Genomic DNA, 21919 nt, shown 5'->3' with positions numbered 1-21919 from the left:
ATACCCTGAATGCATTAAAGACACGAGACCAGAGGCAGGTAGCTAGCTCCCCTGGGGACATGACCAAACTATTACAAGTAGACCTGCTACTATGCCTACCTTTTAGCTAATAGTGACGTATCCTCAAAGGGGGGAAAAATTACATTGTTATCATGTTTTATGTGCACTTGGTAGCGTAGTACCATGTGCCTTTTTGAGCTTTGACTTTTTCTTTTGTCAAATTTTATCTTCAAATTGCAACTTTTTGAGGGTCCAGCATTTTGGAATGGTAACAAACATCATTTGGGATTTACCGTTTTTTTTGTTTCTCCCTAATTTTGTTGAGCTTGCAGATGTTATTGATTTGCTCTCTTGCTTTGTTTACGAAGGCTTGCTGATGTCACTGTGCCTTAAATATACACATTCCTTCACTTGCTCTTCATACTGATTTTCCAGATTGATTTTCCATTTTTCTTCATTTTGTCTTTGGATGATTTGCACCAGATCCATATTCTCCTGGCAATGAATCATTCATTTTATATATACATATGTGCTCTTATTCCTGCACCTGAGAGCAGAATTACATTGTTTGCAGAACTGAAATTGTGTCACATCTGTCCTCTGAACCAATTTAGATGTTTTCAATCTCTCCTACCATTTGCATTTTAGTTACACAATATTAAGGTAGATTAGGCAGGTTACAAGTTATATCTCTGATGTATTCTCCCTATTTCTTCAACTACTGACCACTTCAACACCTTTTTTTTTTTGTTATACTCTCTTCCCTGTCATTCAGGTCAAATCAGTGCTTATCCATATATGAAAAACATATATTTTAATCTATAAATATTAATATAGTACTTAAAGTAAGACTATATCTTTCAGTAGTACAGGCTTATTCATGTGGCACTATTGTTAATAGCAAATAATCCAAAATAGATCAAGTGTCCAGCAATATGGAACTAGTTGCATAAATTATGGTTATAAATACTTAGTGGGGTACTATGCAGCAGTGAAAAAAACAATGAGAACAACCTCTGTGTGTTAGCATAAAGAGATCTCCAAGCCATTCTATTTAAAGAAAATGGTAAAGTACAGAATATCGTATATAGATTGAGGAGCCCTGGGGGTGGTGCAACAGTTAAGTGTTTGGCTGCTAACGAAAAGGCTGATGGTTCAAATCCATCTAGTGGCTCTTTGGGAGAAAGACTTGGTGATCTGCTTCCATAAAGATTACAGCCAAGAAAACCCTATGGGGCAGCTCTACTCTGTCACATGGGGTTGCTATGAGTTAGAATTGACTTGATAGCACTTAACAACAACAACACATGCTGCTTTTGTGTAAGAAAGGGGAAACATAAGAGCCCCAAAATACATAAATATATTTGCATTGACTCAACTTAGCATAGAGAAACACTTGAAAGATAAATGAGAAGCTAATAAAAGCAGCTACCTAAAAGAGGCAAGGAGAAACAAAAAGGAGACTAGGGTAGTATAATAGTAACTCTGACTGTAAGAATCCGCACAAAGTTTATTCATATGAAAAAAAATATGAAGGCAGAGGTCAAATATACTTTTGTTCTCCAAATCCCCCACCACTTCTGACATCAGATGCCTCCCCTACAGCACTATTTCTCTACTGGGTTTAATAATTCACTGGAACAGTAACAAAGAATTCATGGAACCAACATAACTGCAGTAACAACTTTAATAACAAAGGATATAAACAGAAACAAATATATGCAAAGGGTGAGGTTCTGGAAGTGTCCAGCATGGGGTCTCAATATCCGCTTATGTCTCAAAACGGACCGGCTTACTCCTTCTGAAAACAAATGTCCATTCTCACCCACCAGGAAGCTTTCAAACAGGAAACTCATTGATGTCATTTGGGGGATTCAGCTGTTGGTCACTCCTCTCGGCTCTCAGCCAGTGTTCTTCATCTTCATTTCTTCCATTTCTCTTGGTCTTCAGTGTTATCAGCTCAGTGCTACCAGGTCAGTACAACCTTTCATATGGACCTAGTAAGTTCTCAATACATGAACCACTGCTCTAAGTTTGTGCTCCTCTCCAGGCTCTTGTTGATCAGGCGTTTCCACCTGAGGCTCTGTATTCTGGGGATTTTATAGGCTAGCTCATGTGCTCCTTGTTAATTACCAGGTGAGCTCCCTAACCAATCTGAGTATAGGACAGGCTAGGTAGGACCCCCCAGCCAGTCCTGGTAAAGATCAGTTACAGAGTGGGCCATAAGCCAACGAATCACTTGCAAGACTGTGGTCCAATCACTCATTTTGGGAGAATTACAAACTCAGAGCCAGAAAGGTCATATAAATAAATCCATTGCACTGCAGGTGGTGATGGGATTTCTAAGCGTAAACATTTTATATCCCTTGATTTTTTCCATTATGTGAAGGTAATAATTTTCCAAAAATTATAAAGAAAAATCTGGTATATATGATAAGTCTCCTCTCACCTCTAAATGAATTTTTGATTATAGTTCAAATTGTGTAGTCTTAGCTTTCTTCTAGATCAGAGACTGGCATATTTTTCTGTAAAGGAACAGATAGTAAAAATATTTTTGGTTTTGTGAACCATATGGTCTCTGTCAAAACTACTCAACTCTGTGAAGGTAGCCATAGACAATATGGCAAACTGGGTTTGGACTGCAGACAGTAATTTGACAACCCCTATTCTGTATGATTTATGATTAGCTTTATTGATTAATAGTGAGAGAGTTTGGCAACTACATCACATAGAAACCTAAAATGTAAGAGATGTGAGAAAAAAATACCAAAAGACATTTGCTGACTAGCTGTCTCCACTATTCATGAGCAACAAAAATATACAATCACAGTTAAAGAATTCTTGGATAGCTAATTGAATCTGTTTTACTCAAGTGCCATGAGGGGAAATGAGCTCAAATATTTCTCACTTGGCCTTCCTAAACAATAGTAGGTGGAGATAGAAAGGTTTCCTTATTAAGAATAGATAGTAAGGACAGAGAACAGATATATGTATACAAAATAATCACAGCAACCAGTCACATAGGAAACCTCAGGAGGGGTGATATGTTCCAGAGATCTGTAAGAACAAATCTCTGAGAATATCTGGTTCCTATCTGTCTGTCAGGAGACCAATGCATGAAAGCAGCAACCCTCCCAGCAATCCTTTTAAAAATGAACCGACAAATGGAGATTCTTGAGTAAGTGTGCGTTGACAAGTAACAATGGCAAAATGAGAAAGAAGATCATCTACCGCATATTCATTGAACTTATAGTGGGGAAATGTTTGTTGTAAGGTATAAAACCCATATAATAATATTATTAGCCATTTTATTGCCTACTTAGATGATAGGAGCAATAGGCTTTTTGGCAAATGAAACCAAGTGTTTTTAATGGTTCATCAAAACTTCATTAAACTATTTGAATATGTATCAGTAGAGGACATCAGTGGTTTCTAATATCAGAATTGGGAATTCGCATTTGCTTTAAAATATCAGATTTTGCATGAATATGTATTTTACATAAGTTTTTAAAAATTGTATGCCTCAAAAGTGCAAATCAAGATATTGTGAGATTAAAAATTCTGGCAAGATGGTGGCATGAGTAGGTCTAAGATCACAATTCTCCACACATAAATGCCAAGAAAAGCAACTAGAAGTCTGTAATCATCCCCGTAAGAACTATGAAATGATGGGCAAAGGTCGCCAGCAAGGAGATGCAAATGGAATCAAAACAGGGACAAGATATACAGTAGGAAATACACTTTTTCCACTGCCTTCACCTATCTCCCTCCCAACAGTGCAGAAAGATGGCTGCAGCAGAGATGCAGCTGCACCACACCCCCGGTCAACACATGACTTCTCTGTGCAGTGGGAGGGCCCTGATCTCTGGCTCTGAAATAATAAAACACATCTTACAAGCAGACTGCTCAGGGTATATATTTTGACCATTCTGGAGGTGGGATGAAAGTGTGAAATTGTGGTCCAGCTGGAAAAGAAGCCTTCACAGAGCAGGGGGGGAAGCAGCAACCAAGGATCTAGGACTATAACTACTAAGGGCAATTCAATCAGTGTGTGCTTTCTGATCAGTTTGGGAGCCACTAAAGGAATCAAACCTTGGTCTAGCAGGAATTGAAATCCTCACAGAGCAGGGGAATAAGCTGTAACCAAAGACTGAAGCCTGAAGCCCCCCACCATGGGGGCTGATTTATGTGTCAACTTGGCTAGGTTATGGTCCCCAATGGTTTTGCCAAACACTAGACTAGTTCCTGTTCCATAATGTAATGCAATGTAATCGTCTTCCATAATATAGTCTAATGTAACGTAATCAATCAGTCAGTTGAAAGAGGAATTCCTTATGTGTAGTCTCTCTTCAGACTATAAAATAGATATTTTGGTGGAACTTGCTCTCTCTTTTGACTCTGCACTCTTCTCATCAACTGACCTATGGATCTTGGAATACAAGCCTGCAGATGTCACCAGCCTGCCCCATAACCTACTGATTTTGGACTTGCCATCTGTGATAATTAAGGTACTGTGTCAACTTGAATGGGCCATGATTCTCAGTGGTTTAGCAGTCCTGATGTAGTTTGGCAGTTGTATAATGATGTAATCACCTCCATGATGAGATCTGATATAATGTGATCACCTCCATGATGGGATCTGCTGTGAGCAGTCAATCAGTTGAAAGGGAGTTTCCTTGGGGTGTGGCTTACATCCAATATAAGTGGACTTTCTGGCAAGGCTCATGGGCTTTTCCTCATTCTGAATCCTGTAACTGGCTCTTGTTTGCCTGATCTCTGGTTCTTGGGACTTGAGCTAGCAAGGTACCTGCCATCTTGCCTGCCAGTCTTGGGATTAATCTGTCTATAATATGTAAGCCAGAGTCTTGTTGGCTTGCCTACCAATCTTGGGTTTGCCAGCCTCTGCAACTACATGAGTCAGGAGAAGCATCCATCCTGACCCATGCACTTGGAACTTTCTAGCCTCTACAACCATGTGAGTCATTTCCTTGACATAAATCTCTCTCTCTATATATATTTATATGCTTTAGAGGTTTTGCTTCTCTAAAGAACCCAGCCTAAGACACCGTCTCCCCACAATCCATGATCCAGCAGGAGTCTCCAACCTGCCAGAGAGAGAGAGAGATTTACTTCAAGGGATTGGTTTACATGATTGTGGAGGCTTTCAAGTCTAGTCCATAGGTTAGGCAACAAGCTGGAGAATCCTGCTGGCTCACAGGATTGCGAGGAGCTGACAAATCCAAAATCTTTAGGTCAGGTAGCAGGCTGGAGACTTCTGGAGGCTTGCATTCCAAGATCCACAAGTCAGGTGATGGGAAGAGTTCAGAGTGGAGAGAAAAAGCCAGTTCTGCCAAAATATTATTTATGATCTGGAGGCCAACTACACTGTAAGGAACTCCCCTTCCAACAGATTGATTAATTACATTACATTAGATTACATGTAATATAAGGAAGGTGATTACATGACATTTCATTAGATTACATTAAGGACCAACAACTAGTCTAGTGTTTGACAAAACCACTAGGAACAATAGCCTAGTCACATAAAACTAAGCATCACAGACTGCAACTGAGTCTGGCCTGAACCAGAGATATCACAAGGAGAAAGAGGGAATGGTAGGAAAATTTTGGAGGATGTGCCCACTTCTTCCAGGTAAGCGCAAAAAGACAAACCCCAAAATCATATTGCTTGATTCCTTGTATTTTGTATACTGAAAAAGACAGATAGGATAGTGACAAAAATTTATTAGTGCTTGCTTGGAGTTGGGATGGAAGGAGGTGTTAACTGAAAAGGTGTACAAGCAATCTTTTTGGAGTGATGTTAAGTGTTTTATATCTTGAACGTAGTAGTGTTTAAATGACTGGACACTTTGTCAAAACTCACAGAAGTGTACACTAAAAATGGTAAATTTGACTGAATGTAAATTGCATCTTAATTAAAAAGAAAAGAAAAAAGCACCATATATTCAGGGGGATGAAGGAAACTAACACACTGTAAAATTTTAATATCCCAGCTTCAACAACAAAAATAACAAGGCACACAAAAAATAAAAAATGATGGCCCATTCAAGTGATCAAGAGAAAAGAAGAGAAATCATATTTATGGAAGCCTGTATAATGAACAGATTAGAAATATATAATACAAAATTAGTGACCCTATAGGACAGAGTAGGACTGCTCTATAGAGTTTCCAAGGAAACAAACTACAAGAACTAAAAGAAAACACAGTCAAAGAACTAAAGGAAAATCAGGAAACTGATGCATGAACAAAACAAGAATATAAGCAAGAAGATACTATATAAAGAAACCAAACAGAAATATTGGGCTGGAAGAAATAATAACTGAAATAAAAACAAACAAAAACCTCATTGGAAGGAATTAACAACAGATTTAGGTTGGCAGAAGAAAGAATCAGTGACCTAAAAGATAAGGTAATCAAAATCATGGAGACTGAAGAGCATCAAAGAAAAGGCTCAAGACTGCTGAGCATACCTTAGTGGAAATGTAGGATACAATCAAGCAAACTAACATATGAATCATGTGACTCCCACAGGATAATAGAGAGAGAGAGAAAGGGAAATAAAGAATATTTGAAGAAATAATGGCAGAAAAAAATTTCAAATATGACAAAGGACATAAATCTAAAAATCCAAGCACCTCAACAAACTCAAAGTAGGATAAACCCAAAGAGATCCACACTGAGACATACTGAAGTCCTCAAAAACTAAAGAGAGAGAATCCTGAAAGCAGCAAGAAAGAAGCAAATTACTCATATAAAAGAACCCCAATAAGATTAAATGCCAATTTCTTCACAGAAAACTCAGAGGCCAGAAGACAAACAACATACTTAAAGTGCTTAAATAAAAGAACTGTCAATCGAGATATTATATATCCCAAAACTTTTCTTTAAGAAAGTGGGAGAAATTTAGACATTCCTAAATAAGTAAAAGCTAAGATAATTCATATCCAGTAGAACTTCCTACAAGAAATGCTAAATAGAGTCCTTTATAAAGCAAAGGGCACTAGACAGTACCTTGAGGCAATACACAGAAAAAAAAAAAAAAAATCTATTAAAGGTAATTGCATGAACAAGGATAAGGGAAAGTTTTAAACCCTTTTCATTGGTGAATCTAGTTGTTATGCCCTTCATGCTTCAAAATGACAAATGAATAAAAAAATAAGTATAAATTTATGTTACAGGACACATGATGTATAAAGATATAATAGGTGATAAGAACAACATAAATGGGGGATATATAAGTATTTAGTTTTTGTATGTTACTGATGTTAAATTGAAGTCCTTGGGTGGTGCAAATGATTCATGCACTTGGCTGTTAAATGAAAGGTTGGAGGTTTAAGTCCATCCAGAGGCATCTTGGAAGAAAGGCCTGGAAATCTACCTCCAAAAACAAACAAAACAGCCCTTGAGAACCCCAAGGAGCAAAATTCTAATCTGACACAGATGGGGTCACAAAGAGTTGTAAATGACTCGATGACTAGTTGGACATAAATCAGCATTGATTTATACCAGGTTGTTAAAAATGTAAGATGTGAAATGTAATCTTCATGGTAACCACAAAGAATATATCTAAAATGGTTCACTATAAAGAATCAACAAAACATGGAAGTTGGCAGTATTGGAAGAAATGAAGGACAAAGAAGGCATAATACACAGAAAAGAACAAAGAGCAAAATAGTAGAAGTCCTGTGATATATACTGTGAATATAAGTAAACTAAATGCTCCAATCCAAAGGAAGAGGGTGATATAATGGAGAAGAAAACAAGATCCAACTCTACGTTGGCTGCAAGAGACACATCTTAGACATAAGGGCACAATAGGTTGAAAGTGAAAGGGTAAAAAAAGTATATATATTCCATGCAAATAATAATCAAAAGAGAGCTGACTTGGCAATTTCGGTATCAGGCAAAACAGGTTTTAATTCAAAATCTGTTACAAGAGACACAGAAGGACAGTATATAATGAAAAACTGGTCAATTCATCAAAAAGATATAACATTATAAGTATATATGCACCTAACATGACAGTCTCAAAATATACCATATATTTACAAGAATGATGCTTGCCTTCTGCATTTGTTTTCTGGCTGTGCCCTCCCCCTACAAGGTATTTTCGTTAAGTGTGTTGTGCTAATTTTTTTTTTTTAAAGCAACATGGGTGGAAGAGAGAGAAAAGGATGTAGAGAATATTCGAAGAAATAATGGCAGAAAAAAGTTTTCAAATATGACAAAGGACGTAAATCTAAAAATCCAAGAACCTCAACAAACTCAGAGTAGGATAAACCCAGAGATCCACACTGAGACAATTGTACAGAAGCCCTCTAAAACTAGAGAGTCCTGAAAGCAGCAAGAGAGAAGCAAATTATCAGTACAAAAGATGCCCCCCCCCCAATAAGATGGCATGATGGCACTTGTGAGGGTGCCTTGCAGGGGGAGGGCCTGCCCGGCAAACATACACAGAAGGTGTGAGTTACTTGCATAAAATCCTTTATAAAGCAAACACTGACAGAACTGAAGGGAGAAATAGTTCCTCACAAGCAGGAGCTGACACCAAGAATGAAATATATGATTATATCACAGCATCTCCACTGTCAGGTTATAGTAAAAATGCAAAAATAATTGAATGTTAGAAACTTTAAAGTATCACTTATTTCAACCACTTCATTATACAGATGGTAACACTGAGTACCAAAGAGTGGAATGAGACTTTTCAAGGTCACGTAATGAATTTGCTTCATATTTAGGACTGTAATCTATACATCCTTCAAGTACAATGAGCATTCTAATGTATTAACTCTTCCACAGACCTTCTCTCCTATCTGATGGCCAGAAAGGGCATATATTCTGATAACATCATATAGTGATACTACCTGTTATAGCTTGGTGGGAGTCTGGGAAAATGCCACTGGGATAATGATGACTACTGGATTTACCACCTCTAGTCTCTGAACCATGTCGTCTGATCTTTGACAGTGTATCGGAGCGCTCTGTACTCCAAGATGTAGGCATTTCTTCTCTGCAATTTCTTAATCCTACTTTTCTGTTCCTGTTTAGATAAAATTATTTAATTGATGGACAATATGCTCCCAGCTTAAAGAAGAGAACTGGTTTTTCCCTTAGGAGCTGACATTGGTATTTGATGAAAACCTGATGGTATTATATGACCAATAGCGATGAACACGCGAATCTTTTTTCTGCACATTCTTGTATATTTCTTTTATTCCCTCTGCTTATTGTTATAATAGTTCACTTTTCACAGCTGCCGGTCTTATTCTTTTGCAGACATCAAATTCTCTTTAAACCACTAAACCTTCAGAACAAGACTTTTAGTAGAAATGATGAAACTTCTTTGTGTGTCAGTATCAAGACACTGTAGCAATTTTTGTCTCCTGTAGAAAAGACAAAATACCGAGTAAGTATTGCATTACTTACATAGGAAATTAGGAGGCCACTAAATATCAGGATATAATTAGAAGTGTTTCTATAAGGGCTATATTTCTTTCCTAGAGGTCTACTTTATTTTCAACAACCTTAATTAGTAACACACGTCTTGGCGCGTATTTTACAGTCAAATTTACAAGTATTTAAACAGACAAGTTTCTCTGGGGTACATTGATCTTGGAATTTGATTTACTCTTCCTTCAGCAGAAATCCGAGCCCCGGTTGTGTAGTGGTTAAGACCTTGGCTGCTAACCAAACTGTCAGCAGTTCGAATCCACCAGTCCCTCCTTGGAATCCCTATGTGCCAGTTCTACTCTGTCCTATAGGGTTGCTATGAGTTGGAATCCACTCTATGGCAACGGATTCCGTGAAGGGTAAACAGGAATTAAAAATTTAAGAGATTAAGAGAAACTACCTAATCCTTGGTTCCTAGTCAAATAAAATGAGATCTGTGATTGCTGTTATTGAATTAAATTTTTTTTTTTTTTTTTTTTTTTTACAGAAGGTTTATTTCACCACTTCAGATATCAATCCATCTATCTATCCTCCATCATTTGGTCTGTTTGTCTGTCTGTTTAGCTATTATCTATCTATCTATCTATCATCTGTCAAATCACTGGTGAGTTTTGGGTTGAGCTGATATTATTTTTCAAGTGGTTGAAATTTAATTCTTCCTTTCTGCCTCGTTCCCTGAACCAACTTTTGAAAGTGTGGGCCCTGGGATAAAGAGAACCCCAGGAGGTGTGAATTTTCATATGTCACATTTGCATGTTGGCAGGCATTTAAAAGCAGATCTGAACATTTACAGATAATGTATGCCAGTGTTCATCTCAGAATTAAAATAGCCCCCGATCTTTGCTGATCCTGATCCCAGACTGTGCACACATTTCAAGAAAAATCATACAATTATACTGACTGAATTCCTCGTAGCACCTGTTCCAAACCTTTATTATACTCCCCAAGTCCTCAACCCTGTCCTCCCACACTCAACAGATCATCTCACTTCTTATTTCACAAAGAATACAAATGTAATGAGGCATTAAACCCCTGTTTGTCGCTGACCCTCAGTTTCGCTATTCTTTTCTTCTTTCGTCCTTTTCCATCAGAAAAAAAGTTCCTGTTTCTAAGTATACCCTTTCTAAATAATAAAAAAAAAAAATTTCTCTACTTACCTCTTAATTCCATGTTATTCTTCTTTTCCTCTGACCTTAACCATTAATTATTCCTCTCTTTTATTTTCAGTTACTCCACTTCAATACATCATTCCTCTTAGTATTAATATGCTCAAGTCTCTCTGTATTTGCCCTCAAACTACTATTCCGTTTCTTTTGCTTTACTGTTTTCAACATTTTTCAGCACCAATTCACATATCAATCAGTTGTAATCTGCCGATAACTTCAAAAGTCTGTATTTAAATCCTACTCTTCCACTTGAGTCCCAGAACCATATTTCCAACTTCCTGTTGGACATTTTCCACAAACACCACAAGCTCCACATGTCAGAACTGAATTCATCATCTATCCCGCTCCCCACCACACACACACATAGAAAGAAAAAACCTGTTTCTCTTCATAGAGTGAAACCTGTGAAAGCCGGAACTTGACTGGACTGCCTTGTTTTTCTGAGTCTCGCAATTTTTCAGCCTTTGACAGGGTACAGTCTTACCACTTTTCTATCACTCCTTATTAGCAGAAAATATTTGAGTTTTCCTTTTCTGACAGGTTTCCACCTTACACAAGTTCTGGCTTTCACAGGTTTTACAGTATTTTCTTCCTCAGTAAATGGCATTAACATTCATCTGATGGCACGTTAGGAATCTCGTATCTTTCTCTCACTTGCAATATTCACATGGTCACCAAATTCTAACGATTCTCATTTATACTGTCAGATTAAGCCCCTATATTCCAATGCTTAAGAAAATACATACCTTGGTTGTGTACACAGGCTAGCAGTTGCAGCTTTCTACATCTCAGCAGTAGAGTAAACAAAGGTACTTATATTGCTAAAAATAATTCCTCCAGAGGCACGTCGTGGCTCCTTCAAGAAGTTCCCCATCTTGCTTCTCAGAATACGTTACTTTATCTAATTTTACCATCATTTTCAAATCAGAATGCAACTACACTGATTTTTTTTTAAATAAAATTTTAGTAGTATGACAAGCTGACAATGGCATACTTTATTAAAGTATGTTCTAGGGGCCCGAAGTATGAAAACTTCTTTGAAAGACCCTTGAGTTGCAGCTCATGGAGAATTTGAGCCCTGGGGGAGTCTGTATCACTGTGATGCATTTTAGTATTTCAAAAGAAAACATGATCTTTGAAAAGTAAGCTTTCTGAAAGTTGTAATAGAAAACCCTTTTTTAAATCTGGAAGTCTTGAATTTCGATCATTGTTTCCACCAAACTGTAAACAATTTTAACTTACTTTGCAATTTCTCAGTTTGAGCTTGTCCTGTTTATAGTAATTAATAGAGCACAATAACAAAAATCTTCTAAAACAAAGGAAATGTCCCTTTATTTCCAGAGAAGTATTTGTCAGAAAATAAATTGCACAATTCTGACATTACCCTTCGTCTATACTCACTATTCTATCACTATGCAATTGTGTAAATCTTTACATGCTACTGTTGCCCACACATAATAGCAGAGCTAGCAAAATAAAAAGGTAAATATTTGTGGGAGGAAACATGGGTGTGTTGAGTGTTACATGCCACAACTTGTTTGGCTGGATCAAAACAGCCTTTACCAGCTAGAAGATAAATTATGACTGTTCACAACTGTCGGTGTTTGATTTATATAAAACATTAACTTTTTTGTTTAATTTTTATGTAGAAGAAACTTAAATGCAAAAATTATTGCTATTAATATATTTTTGCAATGTGTCCTAAATGTGATTGCTTTCAAAAACTAGTCTAGTAGAAATTTACTATGAAATTATCAGAATCAGAGAAAAAATCTGCAGTTCAGAAATTTTCTGAGTTTTGTAAGTCAGTACTTCAGTGTCCTAAATTGTCCTGTGGTAAATGGAAATATTTTATGTGGCTTTCAAGGATGCTTAGAGTCCCAGCAATGTTCTTGACTCTGCGAGAAGCTGACAAGTTAAAGTGTAACATGCCACAGAAGCATATATCCTATCTATTACTAGAATTGGAACTAAGCACCATCAGGCCTTTTGTATTTCTAAAAGAACGGTGATTTGGTATTAATACCATTGCAGTCTAAAACTTTATTGGTCTTGACACAGGAAGAAGGGAATTAAAGTCATAATATCCCCAGAATGTCAAAAAAAAAAAAGAATTTAGGGGCTTTTGTTTATGGTTTTTTAAACAAAAAATATATTTTCTTCTTTTTTTTTTTTTTCCCAGATCATACCTGGAAGAAGTCAACGTTGAAAGAAGCAGAATGTTTGGAAAAAATGGACAAGATTTGGGTGGTCATAAAGGCTTAGAGGAAATAACACTAAACTGAATGCATATTGAACTGAGCACAGAGAACTGAGATTGGAAAAACTTGATGGTAATCAATTATAAAGCCAACACAAACGGAAACTGCTGAATTGTACACTAGCTATAATGCGCCTCTTCTTTACAGTTTTCTAGTCACTCTATTCAAATTGTATGCTGTCTCATCGCATTGAACTCTTTACCCTCCAATCTTTATTACCACAGTGGCCACCCACACAGTATTTTTTAGAATTTTCTTTACCATCACTCCCAGTAATGTATAATTCTTGGAAATAACTCATCCACTAGGAAACAACCTAGTCTGGATGTAGCCCCTCCAATCTTTGCCCCCCCAACTTTGGTATTGGTGCAAGAAGATACATGTTGGGTTCATTTAGGAATGACACTAAATTTTTACTTAAGCAACTTTTTTTTTGCCCTGGCCTAATTGGCCACTTGCGTGTAGACCTACCAGGTTGTGCATAATAGGTCTGCTGCTTTGCACAACTACAGGGGCCACCACATAAATTATAATCTGTGTAAACTAAACAGAACCTCCTTGAGTGCTGGATGCCTTTTAAAAAAGAATGCAATTGAATGGTACCCAATGGAGTAGTGTAAGGAAGCAATGCTGGTTTATAAGTATAATCATGCAGAATTATATGCTTTGGAAATCAAACCATTTCTACTGTGTCATAGATGAATAATGAAAGTATGTAAAATATAGTCCTCACTCTGGGTTGTCTTTTTCACCAGTAGAAATTGCTATTGGCTGCCATAGAGAAAGACAAAATAATCATCTTAGATCAATGCACACAAATATTATATGTCACATTAATGATAATTTAGTAATCACAGTTTCTTCAGGTGGATGGAGCCAAGAACACAGGGCTCCCTTTCACCATTCACTACTCCCAGTTCGAAGTTGGCCGACTCTTCGGCAACAGGTAAACGAGTTAGTTCGATGTTGAAGTACCTTCCTAGGAAGGGCAGGGAGCCAAGATTTGTCACCTCTCCGACCTACATGTTGCAGATGAGAGAATTCAAAAACTACTCCACCAACTGAGCTAATATTTAATTGGATCAGACTGCAGAACAATTTGTCAGCTAGGGCATTGTCAAAAACATTAGCGCAAGCAGTTGGGAATTGGGTGTGATACCAATAGAGGCAGACAGATTATCAGAGAGATTAGAAAATAAAAGGGACAAAAAGATCTCTGATAATACCACTGTCATTCCAGGGTACTGTGCATATGCCCAAATATGCACCCTTTAAGGAGTTCAAATCTTTTGTCCATTTTAAATTGAGCTGTTTGATTTCTTATTGGAACCCTGGTGGCTCAGTGGCTAAGAGCCTGACTGCTAACCAAAAGGTCGGCAGTTTGAATTCACAAGCAGCTCCTTGGAAACCCTATGGGGCAGTGCTACTCTGTCTTATAGGGTCGCTATGAGTCGGAATTGACTCGACCGCACTGGATTTGGTTTTTTTTGGTATGAGTCGGGATTGAGTCAACGGCAATGGGTTTTGGTTTTCTTATTATTGATTTTAAAGAGTTCTTTGTGTATTTTGGATGCAAGTCTTCTATCAGATATGTAATTTGAAGTATTTTTGCTCAGTCTGTGGCTTATCTTTTCACTCCCATCATGACATCTTTCACAGAGAAGTTGTTTACTTTAATAAAGTATAATTTATCGAGTTGTATTTCATTGATCATTCTTTTTGTATTGTATCTATAAACTCATTGTCAAACCCAAGATCGCATATACATTTTTTTTTTGTATAATCTTGCACACATTTTATAGTTTGGTGTTTTACACTTAAGTTTAAAACTTTACATTTTTGTTTAAAATTTTCATGGGAGATGCAAAATCTGTGTCTGGTTCATTTTATTTTATTTGTTGTATATGGGCATCCATTTGTCCCAGAACCATTATTTGAATAGACTAGTTTTTCTCTATTAAATTTCATTTGCTCCTTTATCAAAGATCAACTGATTATATTTGGAGAGTTCTATTTCTGGGCTCTCTATTATGTTCCATTGATCAATGTGTCTACTATTTACCAAGATGTTGTGATTACTGTAGCTTTATGGGAAATTTTTTAATTGGGTTTTGCCAATCCTCCAGTTTTGTTCTTATGCTTCAATATTGTGTTGACTACCTTGGTCTTTTGCCTTTACATATAAACTTTAGGACAGTTTTCTCAATATCTGCAGAATTGCCTGCAGGAAATTTGATTGAGATTGCATTGAATCTATAGATCAAGTTGGCATGAACCGAAATCATAACAACATTGAGTCTTCCAGTCCATGAATGTGGAATATCTCTCCATTTACTTAGACGTTCTTTCATCAAAGTTATATTTTTCCACATATTTTGCCTCTACATACTTTGCCATATTTATTCTTATCTCATTTGTACATATTCTATCTGATAGAAATGATATTGCATTTTTAATTTCAAATTCCAATTTTTCATTGTTAATATATACAAAAGCAAATGAGTCTTGTCCCTTTTTTTAAACATTTTATTTTGCTTTAGGTGGAATTTTACACAGTACATTAGTTTCCCATTCAAAAAAATTATACACAAGTTCTTTCATAACATTGATTGCAATCCCTAAAATGTGTCAGTACTCTCCTCATCTGCCCCTGCGCCCCCAGGATCCCAGTTTCCATTTGTCCAGTTTTCCTGTCTCTCAGTGGCCTCCTTTGCCTTAGTCGAGTTGTGTTGACTTCCCCTATATTGCGTATTGCCCTTCTCTTCACCAAAGTTAACACATGTCTACTGCCTAGTAAGTGGTTTCCTCTCCCCACACCTTCCCTTCCTTGTATCCCTCAAGATTGTTTCTTTCTGCATGTAAACCTTTTCTTGAGTTTTTATAATTGTGGTCTCATACAATATTTGTCTTTTCATGATTGACTTATTTCATCCAGCATAATGCCCTCCAGGTTCATCCATGCCGTGAGGTGTTTTTCGGATTCATCATTGTTCATTATCTTTGCTTAGTATTTCATTGTGTGTATGTACCATAATTTGTTTATCCATTCATCTGTTGATGGGCACTTAGATCGTTTCCATCTTTTTGCTATTGTGGCTTATGCTACAATACACATGGGTGTGCATATGGCTAATCATATGATGGCTCTTATTTTTCTAGGTTATATTCTTTTTTTAGAAGTGGGATTGCCGGATCCTATGTTATTGCAAACTTTTTAAGGAGGCACCATATCATTTTCCATAGTGGTTGTACCATTTTACATTCCCACCAGCTGTGTATGAGGGTTGTAATACCTCCACAACCTTGTCAGCATTTATTGTTTTCTGGTTATTTTGATCAGTGCCATTCTTCCAGGGGTGAGATGGTATCTCATTATCTTTTTCGTCTTGCATCTCCCTAATGGCGAATGATTGCAAGCATCTTTTCATGTATTCGTTGTCCACCTGAATATCCTCTTTGGTCAAATGTCTGTTCATGTCCTTTCCTCATTTTATGATTGGGTCGTTTGTCTTTTTGTTGTTGAGTTGGTGAAGTTTTCTAAATATTTTAGAGTTTAGACCTTTACCATATATGACGTTGCCCAAGATTTTTTCCCAGTCTACACATTTTCTTTTTACTGTCTTGATAACATCTTTTGATGAGCATAGTATTTAATTCTTAGGAGGTCTCAGTCATCTTGTTTATCCTCTGGAGTTTGTGTGTCTTTAGTTATGATTGATATTCTATTCATGCCATAAATTAGAGCCTATAACATTGCCCCTATGTTTTCTTTCATGACCTTTATAGTTTTAGGTTTTACAAAACACTACTGTAAGAAACCAAAGAGACCTTCATAAATGGAAAAACATACCATGTTCACGGATATGAAGGCTTAATATTGTGAAAATGTCAATACAACCCAAAGCAATCTGTAGATACAATCCAATTCCAATCCAAATTCCAGTAACATTGTTTAACAAGTTGGAAAAACTAATTACCAACTTTATATGGAAAGGAATAACTATACAATCTAGCAATCCCACTCCTAGGAATATACCCTAGAGAAACAAGAGCTCACCAAAGTAGAATGTACAACATATTCTTTATAAACTATGTTATGCCAATTGAGCTAGATGTTCCCTGAGACTATGGTCCCCACAGCCCTCAGCCCAGTAATTCAGTCCCTCAGGGAGCTTGGGTATGTCTATGGAGCTACCATGACCTTGCTTTGCACAGGTTGTGCTGGCTTCCCCAGTATTGTGTACTATCTTACCTTTCACCAAAGTTTCCGTTTATCTATAGTCTATTAAGTGTTTTTCCATCCCCACCCCCCCCTTCATAACCATCTAAGATTGTTTCTTTTTGTATGTAAACCTTTTCATGAGTTTTTACAGCAGTGGTCTCATACAATATTTGTCCTTTTGTGATTGACTTATTTCACTCAGCATAATGTCCTCCAGATTCATCCATGTTATGAGATGCTTCACAGATTCGTCATTGTTCTTTATTGTCGTGTAATACTCCATTGTGTATGTACCACAGTTTGTTTATCCCTTCATCTATTGAAGGGCATCAAGTTTCTTTTCATTTTTTTGCTATTGTGAACAATGCTGCAATGAACATAAGTGTGCATATGTCTATTCATGTGACAGCTCTTATTTCTCTAGGGTATATTCCTAGGAGTGGGATTGCTGGATTGTATAGTATTTCTATTTCTAGAATTTATGGATGTATATCATTTTCCAGGGTGTTTGTACCATTTTACATTCCCACCAGCAGTGCATAAGGGTTCCAATCTCCCCACAACCTCTCCAACATTTGTTATTTTGTGTTTTCCAGATAAGTGCCAATATTGTCAGGGTGAGATGGTATATCAATGTAGTTTTGATTTACATTTCTCTCTCTTTTTTTTTTAAATGGCTAATGATCTCTAGCATTTCCTCATGTGTCTGTTAGCGTTCTAAATGTCTTCTTTGGTGAAGTATCTGTTCATATCCTTTACATATTTTTTAATTGGATTATTTGTCTTTTTTGTTGTTGAGGTGTTGCAGTATCTTGTAGATTTTAGAGTATTAGGCTCTTGTTGGATATGGTGTGGCCAAATTTTTTTTTCTCTTTGGTGAAGTCTTTTAATGAACACAGATGCTTGATTTTTAGGAGCTCCCAGTTGTCTAGTTTCCCTTCTGGTGTTTTTGCATTGTTAAATACAGTTTGTATGCGATTTATGTCCCATGATAAGGCTCCTAACATTGTCCCTATTTTTTCTTTCATGGAGTTTATCATTTTAGATTTTATATTTAGGTCTTTGATCCATTTTGAGTTAGTTTTTTGTGTATGGTGTGAGGTATGGATCCTGTTTGATTTTTTTACAGATGGTTATTCAGTTATGCCAGTACCATTTGTTAAAGAGATGATCTTTTCCCCTTTTAACAGGCTTTGGGCCTTTGTCAAATATCAGCTGCTTGTAGATGGATGGATTTATGTCTGGGTTCTCAATTCTGTTCCATTGGTCTATGTGTCTGTTGTTGTATCAGTACCAGGCTGTTTTGATTACTGTGGTAGTCTGAGATCTCCCACTTTGTTCTTCTTCAATAGTTCTTTACTTATCTGGGACCTCTTTCCTTTCCATATAAAGTGGGTGATTTTTTTTCTCCATCTCATTAAAAAATGCTGTTGGAATTCGGATCAGGATTACATTGTATCTCTAGATAGCTTTGGAAAGAATAGACATTTTCACAATGTTGAGTTTTCCTATCCATGAGCATGGTATGTTTTCCACTTATGTATGTCTTTTTTGTTTTCTTGCAGTAGTGTTTTGTAGTTTTCATTGTAAGATCTTTTACATCGCTGGTTAGATTTATTCCTAAGTACTTTACCTTCTTGGGGGCTGTTGTAAATGGTATTGATTTGGAAATTTCCTTTTCAAAGTTCTCATTGTTGGTGTAGAGAAATCCTACTGATTTTTGTATGCTAATCTTGTATTCTGCTACTTTGCTGAAATCTTCTATTTGTTCCAGTAGCTTTCTTGTGGATTCTTTGGGGTTTTCTGTGTATAAGATCGTATCATCTGTGAATATGGATAATTTTACCTCTTCCTTACCCATTTGGATGCCCTTTATTTCTTTTTCCTACCTTACTGCTCTGGCTAGAACCTCCAACCCAATGTTGAATAAGGGTGGTGAAAAAGGACATACTTGTCTGGTTCCCACTCTCAAGGGGAATGCTTTCAGTCTCTGTCCATTTAGAATGATGTTGGCTCTTGGCTTTGTAAAAATGCCCTTTATTATGTTGAAGCATTTCCCTTCTATTCTGTATTTCATTTATTTCTGCTGTAATCGTTATTATTTCCTTTCTTCTGGTGCCTGAGAGCTTCTTTTTCTGCTCTCTTTCTATTTGTTTGAGTTGTAGGGGTAATTCTTTGGTTTTGGTCCTTTGTTGTTTTTTGATGTGTGTTTATTGCTATAAATTTACCTCCAAGCATTGCTTTTGCTGTGTCCCAAAGATTTTGGTATGCTATGTTTTCATTCTCATTTGATTCTAGTAATTTTTTATTTCATTTTTAGTATCTTCTGTTACCCATGGTTTTTAAGCATGATGTTGTTCAGTTCCCAATTATTTGATTTTTTTTCATATATTAACTTTGTATTCTGAAACCTTGCTATAATTGCTTATCATTTTCAGTAAAATATCTGTGAATTTGTTGGCATTGTTTACATAGGCAATCATTTTATCTGTGAACAAATAGTTTTATTTCTACTTTCCCAATCAGTATACCTTTTATTTCCTTGTTGAACTAACTAGGTTTTTACAGTATGATGTCAAATGGAAGTTATCAGAGTGGATATTCATGTTTTTTCCCAATATTAAGAGAGAAGCATACAGTTCCTCACCATTAAGTATGATATTACTGGAGGGTTTTGTAGATGTAATTTATCAAGTTAAAGAAGTTTTCCTCTAGTACTAGTTTGCTGAGTATATTTATCATGGATGTGTATTATATTTTGCTGATAGCTTTTTCTATATCAATTGCTATAATTAGATGATTTTTCTTCTTTAGGCTGTTGATGTGGTGGGTTACATTATTTGATTTTTGAAAGTCAAACTGGATTTACATACCTGGAATAAATCCCATATTGTTATGCTGTATAATTCTTTTCATACATTGATTTGCTAATATTTTGTTGAGAATTGTTGCATGTGTGTTCAGGGGAGCTATTGGTTTGTAGTTTGACTTTCTTGTCATATTTTGATCTGGTTTTGGTACTAAGGTAATTCTACCTTCATAAATAAGTTAGTAAGTGATCTCTGTGCTTCAATTTTCTGGAAGAGATTGTAGAGAACTGACGTTTTTTCTTCCTTAAAGTTTGGTAGATTTCATCAGTGAGACCATCTGGGCTCGTTGCTTTCTTTTTTTTTAGAAGGTTATTAATTACAGATTAAATTTTCTTAATATGTATAGGTCTACTCAGATTATCTATTTCACCATTTGTCGGTTTTATTAGTTCGTGCCTTTCAAGAAATTGATCCATTTCATCTAAGTTATCAAATCCGTGGGCATTGAGTTATTCATTGTATTATACTTTAATATCCTTTTAATGTCCATGTGGTCAGGGGTGATGGATCCTCTTTCATTTCTGATAGTGGAAATATGTGTCTTCTTTCTCTCTCTCTTTTTTCTTCGTGGTGAATCTGGCTAGAATACTATACATTTTATTGATTTTTTTCAAGAATCAGGTGTTGGGTATATTTTCTGTATTATCTTCAGAATTATGTAGTTTTGGTCTAAAATTTATTTCTTTTCTTCTGCTTGCTTTAGTCTTAAATTGTTCTTCTTTCTCTAATTTCCTAAGGTGGAAGCTTGGGTATTGATTTTGTACCGTGTTATAAATTCCCTCTAAGCACTGCTATTGATCTATTCCACACATTTTGAGTAAATATATTTTCATTTAGTTCAATATATATATATTTTTTATTTCTCTTGAGACTTCTTGTTTAATCTGTGTTATTTAGAAGTGTGTTGTCTAATCTCCAAATATTTTAGTGTTATGCAGCTACCTTCATTACTGATTTCTAGTTTAATTCCATTGTAATCTGAGAAATACTTTGTATAATTTCTATTCTTTTAAATCTTTCAAGGTTTGCTTTTTTTTTTTTTTACCAGAATATGATCTATCTTGGTGAATGTTCCATGTGAGCTGCTGTTGAATGGAGTATTCCATAAATGTCAATTAGATTCAGTTAATTGACACTTCTGTTTAGACTAAGTATATTCTTATGGATGTTCTTCCTGTTTGGCCAGTCAATTACTGAAAGAGGAGCATTGAAGTATTCTAATATAATAGAGGATTTTTCTCTTTCCTTGCAGTTCTATCAGAATGTTCCTCAAGTGTTTGAAGCTCCATTATTAGGTACATCCACATTAAAAATTTTGTCTTCTTGGAGAATTTTTCTTCTATTATTATGTAATACCCATTATTCCTGAAAAATTTCCTTGTTCTGAAGTCTGCTTTGTCTGAAAGTAATGTAGCTCCTCTAGCTATATTTTGATTAGTGTTAGCATGATACAACTTTCTCCATTACTTTACTTTTAATCTTTACATTTAAAGTATTTTTTTTCTTGCGCAATATATAGTTAGGTTTTTTTGTTTGTTTTAATCTCCTCTGAGTCTATGCCCTTTAATTGGTGTATCTAGATATTTTACATTCAAAGTGATTATTGATATAGTTGGATTAATAACTACCATGTTTGTAACAGTTTTCTACTTGCCAATCTTGTTCTTTCTTTCTTTTTTAATCTCTCCCTTTTTCTGCCTTATCTAGTATTAACTGAGCATTTTGTTTTTATATTTTCTTTCCTCTCTCAGAATATCACTTTTTCTTCTTTTAAAAATATTTTAGTATTGTCCTATAATATTCAACATACATTTATAACTAATATAAGTTTACTTCAAATAACACAATAATGATTCACAAGTAGTCTACGTAACTTATAATCAAGTATTCCCAATTATTCCTTCCCATCCTTTATATTGTTCTCA

Source organism: Loxodonta africana, chromosome X (assembly GCF_030014295.1).
Source record: "Loxodonta africana isolate mLoxAfr1 chromosome X, mLoxAfr1.hap2, whole genome shotgun sequence".
In the NCBI taxonomy this organism is placed as follows: domain Eukaryota; kingdom Metazoa; phylum Chordata; class Mammalia; order Proboscidea; family Elephantidae; genus Loxodonta; species Loxodonta africana.
This window is presented reverse-complemented; position numbering follows the sequence as displayed.